This window comes from Vitis riparia, chromosome 14 (assembly GCF_004353265.1).
Source record: "Vitis riparia cultivar Riparia Gloire de Montpellier isolate 1030 chromosome 14, EGFV_Vit.rip_1.0, whole genome shotgun sequence".
NCBI classification, from domain to species: domain Eukaryota; kingdom Viridiplantae; phylum Streptophyta; class Magnoliopsida; order Vitales; family Vitaceae; genus Vitis; species Vitis riparia.
Window position 1 is genome coordinate 25,501,020 of NC_048444.1, and position 7,949 is coordinate 25,508,968.

A 7,949-nucleotide genomic window follows, 5' to 3' on the forward strand; every position below is an offset into this window, starting at 1 on the left:
AAAAAAAATTATCAATAATATCCATACACATGGTTTTAAATAAATTTTTATTTTTATTTTAAAAAATCTCACATTGTACATAATTAGAAATGATTTTTTATTTTCATTAAAAAAAATTTGTGAGAGATTTTTTTTTCTTTTGCTAAATAATAAAAATTTATATCACTATTTGGTTGTTATTATTTGGAAATAATAGAGAACCGTTCTTTGTATTTTTTTTCATTAGAAAAAATGAATTTCAAATTAAGTGAGACATTGTATTAAACTTATTAATAAGCTTAATAATTTTAAAAAATAATTTAAAATTAAAAAATATATATAATAACTATAAAAAGTAATTTTATAGTTATGTTTTAAAGGGAGTCCAAAGTGTGGTTGGGAGTAGGTCATTATTCTTCCTTTTTGGAAAGAACTCCATATTTTTAGCAAAGAAAACTCCACATTTTTAGCAAAGAAAAGTTTGTTGTAAAATTTAAGGGATTTAAGTTTTAGTCAGCATATTAATTGGAATTAATTAATCACCAAACTTAGAATTCTAATTATTTATTTCTTTAAATAAATAAATAAGTAATTTTTTATTTTATTTATTTATTTATTTATTTTTGCTTTTACATTGATGTAGTTGTTCCACTATCAACTTTTGAAAGTAAATCATGTTGATGCATAGAAGATACGAGTCCTTCTGAATAGGATCATAGACGGCTAGCTTCGCTTTGCCCTACACAAAGGTATGTCCGAATTGGAATTCGGCCACGCCTCTCCGAAGATTAAGTCAGAGAGTTGGTTTGAGCAAGAGAAGAACTTTTCTGGAAAGAAAGCAACCGACCTTTTCTAGGGTTGTGCATGGCTATTTATTCTTCCTCACATGTAACACCTTTTGAGGTGTCTTAATAACACCTTAATTACACTTAATTGTGTGTTATTGTGGCATTGATTTTCGGCACATAATGGTTGCATTGTTTTGATGAGCCTTAAATATTGATGTTTTATCCTTGTAACGACTACATCAATCATGACTTGTGTTTGGTGCATAATAAACGCTTGAAGGCGATTTAATGCTTGGAGGCTAGTTAGGTACCATTGTCATTGTCGTCCTTTAGGATAGTCCATCTACTATCCTGGATCTAGATAGACTATTCACTCGACCTTGGTCCTTCTTGCAGATAGAAAGGAATATGGACGACTGTAAGGGATGGAATAACGGTGAGGGGCCCACAATGCCCCTAATTCTTGAACTTGTGCTTGGGTAGTGAGTAGACGGCCAAGGGGAAGAGTTGCATCTTGTGAGAATTTGAAACTTTGGCACCAAGAGACACATGTCAATTACTCGTGCTTCGAGGGGTCACATCGATCAAGGCATTGTGTCAGGCGTTGCGCTCCCTTGAATGCCTCGATCTTCGTACCCATACCTTATATAGGTTGTTTAGTTTTTGGGAGTTTGATATCTAATGTGCTTGAAATTAACTAATGAATCTAAAATATTAATCTAGGAGTTAGAATCTTACCTATAGAGATCTGTTCTTCAAACCCTGAAATCCGACTCCAATCTTACGTTCTCTGGAATTCTGTGAACAAGAACGCTATTCAAAAAAGAATAGGAAGAACAGAATTTCTAATTTATACTTAGGATATTTATTCATAAAATTACATTTTTACACCTCTTTCAATTTTGTTAAATTGATTAATTAATTAATTTAATTATTATTAATATTTTCCTAAATTACCCCTAAAAAAAAAAAACTTGGGCGTTACATCCTCTTCTCCTTAACAAAAGTTTAGTCCTCTAAACTTGACATACCTGAGTCTTGAAATAATTGAGGATGCTTTTCTCTCATCTCTTCTTCTAACTCTGAAGTGGCCTCTTGGATACCATGATTGCTCCACTGGACCTTTACCAACTTGACAACAACATGTCGTAGTACCTTATCCATCACATCCACAATTTGAACGGGCACCTCTTCATAGGTCAAGTCCTCAAGAATTTGAATAGGCTCCAACTGCACAACATGAGAGGGATCATAAATATATTTCCTCAAAGTCGAAACATTGAATACATTATGAATCTTAGATAGACTTGGGGGCAAGGCCACTTTATAAGCCAAAGTGCCTACTCTTTCTAATACCTCAAAAGGTCCCACAAAACGAGGATTGAGTTTCCCTTTTCTTCTAAATCTCATTATAGACTTCATAAGTGAAACTTTCAAGAAAACATGATCACCCTCCTCAAGCTCCAAATCTCGTTTGCAATTATCAACATAACTCTTCTGTCTACTTTGTGATGTTTTCAATATTTCCTTAATTAAAGAGACCTTTTCAATAGTCAACTGCACAAGTTCAAGCCCCAAAATTTTCTTCTCTCCAACATCATTCCAACAAATAGGAGATCGACATCTCCTACCATATAACGCCTCAAAAAGTGCCATCCCAATGCTAGCTTGAAAACTATTATTATAGGCAAACTCCACTAGAGGCAAATAATCATCTCAATTACCTTTTAGGTTCAAAGCACAAGGTCTCAACAAATCTTCCAAGATCTGAATTACCTTCTCTGATTGACCATCAGTTTGCGGATGAAAAACAGTACTAAAACTCAACTTAGTACCTAATGTTATCTGTAAACTATGCCAAAATCTAGAAGTGAAACGAGTATCTCTGTTAGATACTATAGAAACAAGTACACATGCATTCTCATAACCTCCTTAATATAGAGAGAAGTCAAACGATCCATAGAAAAATTGACTTTCATAGGTAGAAAATGAGCAGACTTTGTCAATCGATCAACAATCACCCAAATCGCATTATTGCCCCCTAAGGTCCTTGGTAACCCTGTCACAAAATCCATAGTAATATGTTCCCATTTCCATTCGGGAATAGAAAGTGGTTGTAAAAACCCTGCTGGTCGTTGATGCTCAACTTTCACTTGTTGACACACCAAACACTGAGCCATAAATTGCACAATATCTCGCTTCATACCTGACCACCAATAATTCTATCTCAAATCTTTATACATCTTTGTCCATCTCGGGTAGATCGCAAGCTTAAAACAATGAGCTTCCTCTAAAAGCTCTCTTCTTAAGTCTCCATCATTTGGGACACAAAGTCTAGTTCTAAACCTCAAAATCCCATCATCTGATAAAACAAAGTCAGGCTTACTACCATTTTTAACCTCTTCCATACGTTGCACTAAATTCAAATCATTCTTTTGTAGGGCCTTAATTCTCCAAACTAAGTTTGGTTGCACTCTAAAGTTCGCCATAAGAGCTCCCGAGTCCAAAACTCTCATATGGACTTGTAAACTCCTCAAATCTTCCAATAATTTCCTTTGACAACCTTTAATAGCTACTAAGGAACCAACAGATTTCCTGCTCAAGGCGTCAGCCACAACATTCATCTTCCCTGGGTGATACTGAATAATGTAGTCATAGTCTTTAAATAGTTCAATCCACCTCCTCTGTCTCATGTTCAATTCCTTTTGGGAAAATAAATACTTCAAACTCTTATGATCTGTGAATATCTCACAAGTTTCACAAAAAAAAAAAAATGTCTCCAGATCTTAAGTGCAAAAACCACTGCAGCTAACTCCACATCATGAGTAGGATAGTTTTGTTCATAAGGCCTCAACTGTCTAGAAGCATAAGCTACAATTTTCCCATGTTGCATAAGAACACAATCCAAACCCTAACGAGAGGTATCACTATACACCACAAACCCACTTGAGCCTGAAGGGATAGTAAAAATAGGAGTTGTCACTAATCTATTCTTTAACTCTTGGAAACTACGTTTACAATCATTAGATCACTCAATTAACCCCTTTCTGAGTCAACCTGGTCAGAGGTAGGGCAATCTTAGAGAAACCCTCAATAAACCGCCTATAATAACTAGTCAGTCCTAAGAAACTTCAAATCTCGATCACAGTATTAGGTCTCCTCCAATTTGACATGACATCTACCTTTCCAAGGTCAATAGAGATGCCATCCTTGGTCACCACATGCCCAAGGAAAGAGACTTTATCTAACCAAAACTTACACTTCTTTAGTTTAGCATACAGTTGTTTATCTCTGAGAATCTGCAATCAGTACTCCAATGGCGCTCATGCTCCTCCCTACTCTTTAAGTACACCAAAATGTCATCAATAAAAACCACCACAAACTGATTTAGATAGGGCTTGAATACCCTATTCATTAAATCCATAAAAGTAGCAGGTACATTAGTCAAACCAAAAGGCATAACCAAAAACTCATAATGCTCATATCTAGTTCGAAAAGCAGTCTTGGGTACATCTTCACTTCTAACCCTTAACTGATGATAACCAAACCAAAGATCAATTTTAGAGAACACACATGCACCCTGAAGTTGATCAAACAAATCATCAATCCAAGGAAGGGGATACTTGTTCCTCACCGTCACCTTATTCAACTCTCTATAATCAATGTAGAGTCTCATAGATCCATCATTCTTCTTTACAAATAAAATAGGAGCTCCCCAAAGTGAAACACTAGGCCTAATGAAGCCCTTATCTAACAACTTCTGACGTTGAATCTTCAACTCCTTAAGCTCCATAGGTGTCATCTTTAAGGGGCCTTAGAGATAGGAGTTGTCTCGGTGCCAAATCAATGGTGAACTCCACCTCCCTCTCTGGTGGCAAGCCAGGTAGATCCTCTAGAAAGACATCAGGATAGTCCCTTACAATGGGTATGTTTTCCAACTTTAAATCATTTTTCTCATTCACAACATAAGCCAAAAAGCCTTGACAACCTTTCCTGAGCAAATAACTAGCTCGCAAAGCTGAGATCATACGCAGTGGTTTGTCCACATGCTTCCCCTCAAAACTAAAATCAGGCTAACTAGGAATGCTAAACGTCACTCTTTTCCCAAAACAATCAATAGATGCATGGTATGAAGCTAACCAATCCATCCCCAAAATCACATCAAAATCCTGGAAGTCAAGAAGTACTAAGTCAACTGTCATCTCTTTAAACCTAATCATCACACAACAATCTCTAAGTATTTTATTAACCACAACAAAATCTCCCAAAGGAGTAGCAAAAAATAAATCAAAGTCCATGTTATCAATCGGCATACCCAACAAACCAGCAAAAGATACAGAACAAAAGAGTGCGTTGAACTAGGATCAATTAAGGCTCTAGAAAATAAGGTGTGAATTAGAAGAGTACATGTCACTACATCAGAAGTAGTCTGAGCATCTCTATGAGTCATAGCAAATACCCGCCCTTGAGCCCTGGGCTTCTATCTATCCTTTTTATTCTCCTTCTTAGGCTTCCAAATACAATCTTCTTATTCTCTGGACAATCCCGAACCATATGTCCCTGTTTTCCACAACCAAAGCAAGCTCCTGTCTCTCTATAGCATGACCTACCTCCATGCTTCTTGCCACAAGTAAGACCAATCCCATCTAAATTTTGTGTTGTTTTTCCTTTATTATGATTTCTACTTGGAGCAGACTTTTTCTGTGTTTGGTTACCATGATCACCATCATTTCTATTCCTCTTCCTTTGTTGTTCCCTATACTGGTGAAGCTCTTCGTTATCCTTCTCTGCAATAAGGGCTCTGTCTACCACATTTGAATAAACACTAAGCTTCAGAATTGATATCTTATTCTTCAGATAAGACTTTAGTCCATCTTGAAACTTTAATGTTTTTTTCCTCCTCTGTAACAAAACGTGATAGTTCAGTAAACTTAATCTTATACTGGGTCATAGTCAAATTCCCCTGTTCCAAACAGACAAACTCTCCCACCTTTTGTCGTCGAACACTATTAGGAAAGTACTTCTTATAAAAAACCTTCCTAAACTGACTCCAAACAATAGGTCTCTGATCCTCCAAAAGCCTCTTAGTCATGTGCCACCAATGGTCTACCTCTTTTTCCAACATAAATGTTGCATAAGAGGCTTTTTGCTTCTCAGAACAATCAATGACATCAAAGAATTTCTCTATCTTCATAATCCAAGTCTCTGCCTCTATTGGATCTAAAGTACCAGAAAAGTAAGGGGGACCCAACTTCTTAAAGTCGTCAAAGGAGCTACCCCTAGTAGATGAGGATTGTCCATGACCATTACTTCCAGTAGCTCTAGCCTACTGTTCAACCAAGCCAACCAAAGTCCCTAAGTATCTATAAAGCCCTCCAGTACTCATAGGAGGCAAAACCTCAGATGGAGCAGGTATATCATCATTAGCCTAACTGCTTTGGGAAAATGTAGGTCTCCTTGGTGGCATGGTATCCTATAAAGCAACAGGTATAACTAAATTAGTCACTAAGAAGCCAAATAAGCAAATTAGAATAGTAAGGAATAAAAGGAATCAGACTAGATGAAGTTGAAACTTAAACTAATGCGTCACTCATCTATTCCTAAAGGTAAACTAAACAAGTTCCCATCAAGATCACAACCTAGTGCTTTGATACCACTCTGTCATGCCCCAAGACCCACTCCAAGGGCGTGACGGTCATTTCACACCTCAAACCCAAAGGCTTAAAGTGTAACCTGGCCCAAACAATCATATTGTAACTGGAAGTAACTAATTACCAAATACCTGTTCAGAGTAGTGGAACAAAATTCTAAAATCTTCAAACTTAACTTTAAAACTAAGCATCCATCAACCATAATCCATTATCCAAATAGATTGCAAACTCAAACAAATCAAGTGCTAACAAATTTTCATAATCTCCAAATCTCAACTTCAAACTATCATAAAAAAATTTGTAAGTTCAAATCTAAATAGCTTCCAAAATCCTAATAATCCAAATGAACATAAACTTATAAGCTAACAATGTCCAAAAATAACATCCTAAGCAAAATCCTAATGATGACCATTCCCCGACCTAGCCATCACTCCTCGCCCGAACTAAGGGTACCTGAAAAATAATCAACAAATAGGAATGGGCTCAAAGCCCAATAAGGAATATTAATACAGTCCATAGATCAAGTATTTCAAGTTCACTCGCAAAATAAGAGATATTATAACTAATTATTTTCATAACCTTTGAGTCAGTTTTTCCAATACATTCAAAACTTTTAACTGTACACTTTCATTTCTGATTCAAATATTTCATATCAAATTCAATCAAAACATTCAAGTCATTTATCTACTTTAGTCATCAAACATCAAATGGTGCCTAGTTAGGTGAGACTTTTCAAATAGGTGGTTAACCTCAAATTGTTCCTTTAAGGTGGACGAAACTAAACACTACTAGTACTATAACCTCTAACCAAACCCCTAGAGGCTGGGGTCCAAATCAATTACATTCCCCACCAAGAAATGTAAAGGTCAACTATTATATCCCGTGACAAGGGCCAAAAAGTCATAAGTCAACTATTATATCCCGTTGACAAAGACCAAACAAACCAGAGTCAAACACTTATTTCAATTATTCAAATTTGCAAAACATAATATCTCCACATTTCTCTGTTGTAAATAAAATATAAGGTTCTAACATACTTTTCATACAAAACACATTTGATCCATGCATAAAACGAATAATAACTCAAAATGTTTCCAAATGATGTATACAAAAATTTGTTTCTAAAAAAAAATAATAACTGCATTAATTTCCCTTACCTCAAAAGAAGTCCTCAAAAACTTTGGAAAAAAATAATTCTAAAAATCTACTCTTCACCTAACAAAATATAAGAGAAATAATCATTACTATTTATTTAAAGTTATAGGTTTGACAATCCTAAAATTTTAGGTATTCAAATTAACATTTTTTAATTATGAAAGATAATTTAATCTATTCCTATTTTAGAAAATTTAATAAATTTATAATTCATATAAAACTTAAATTTTATTTTCAATTGATTTCTTGGGACAACATAATTTAATTAAATTATAATTTATTTCACTAATTAAATTCTATGCTATTTATTAACTTACACCCATCATTAATATAATTATAATACCAAAAACTTTACTTTCTTTTATTTATAAATTAT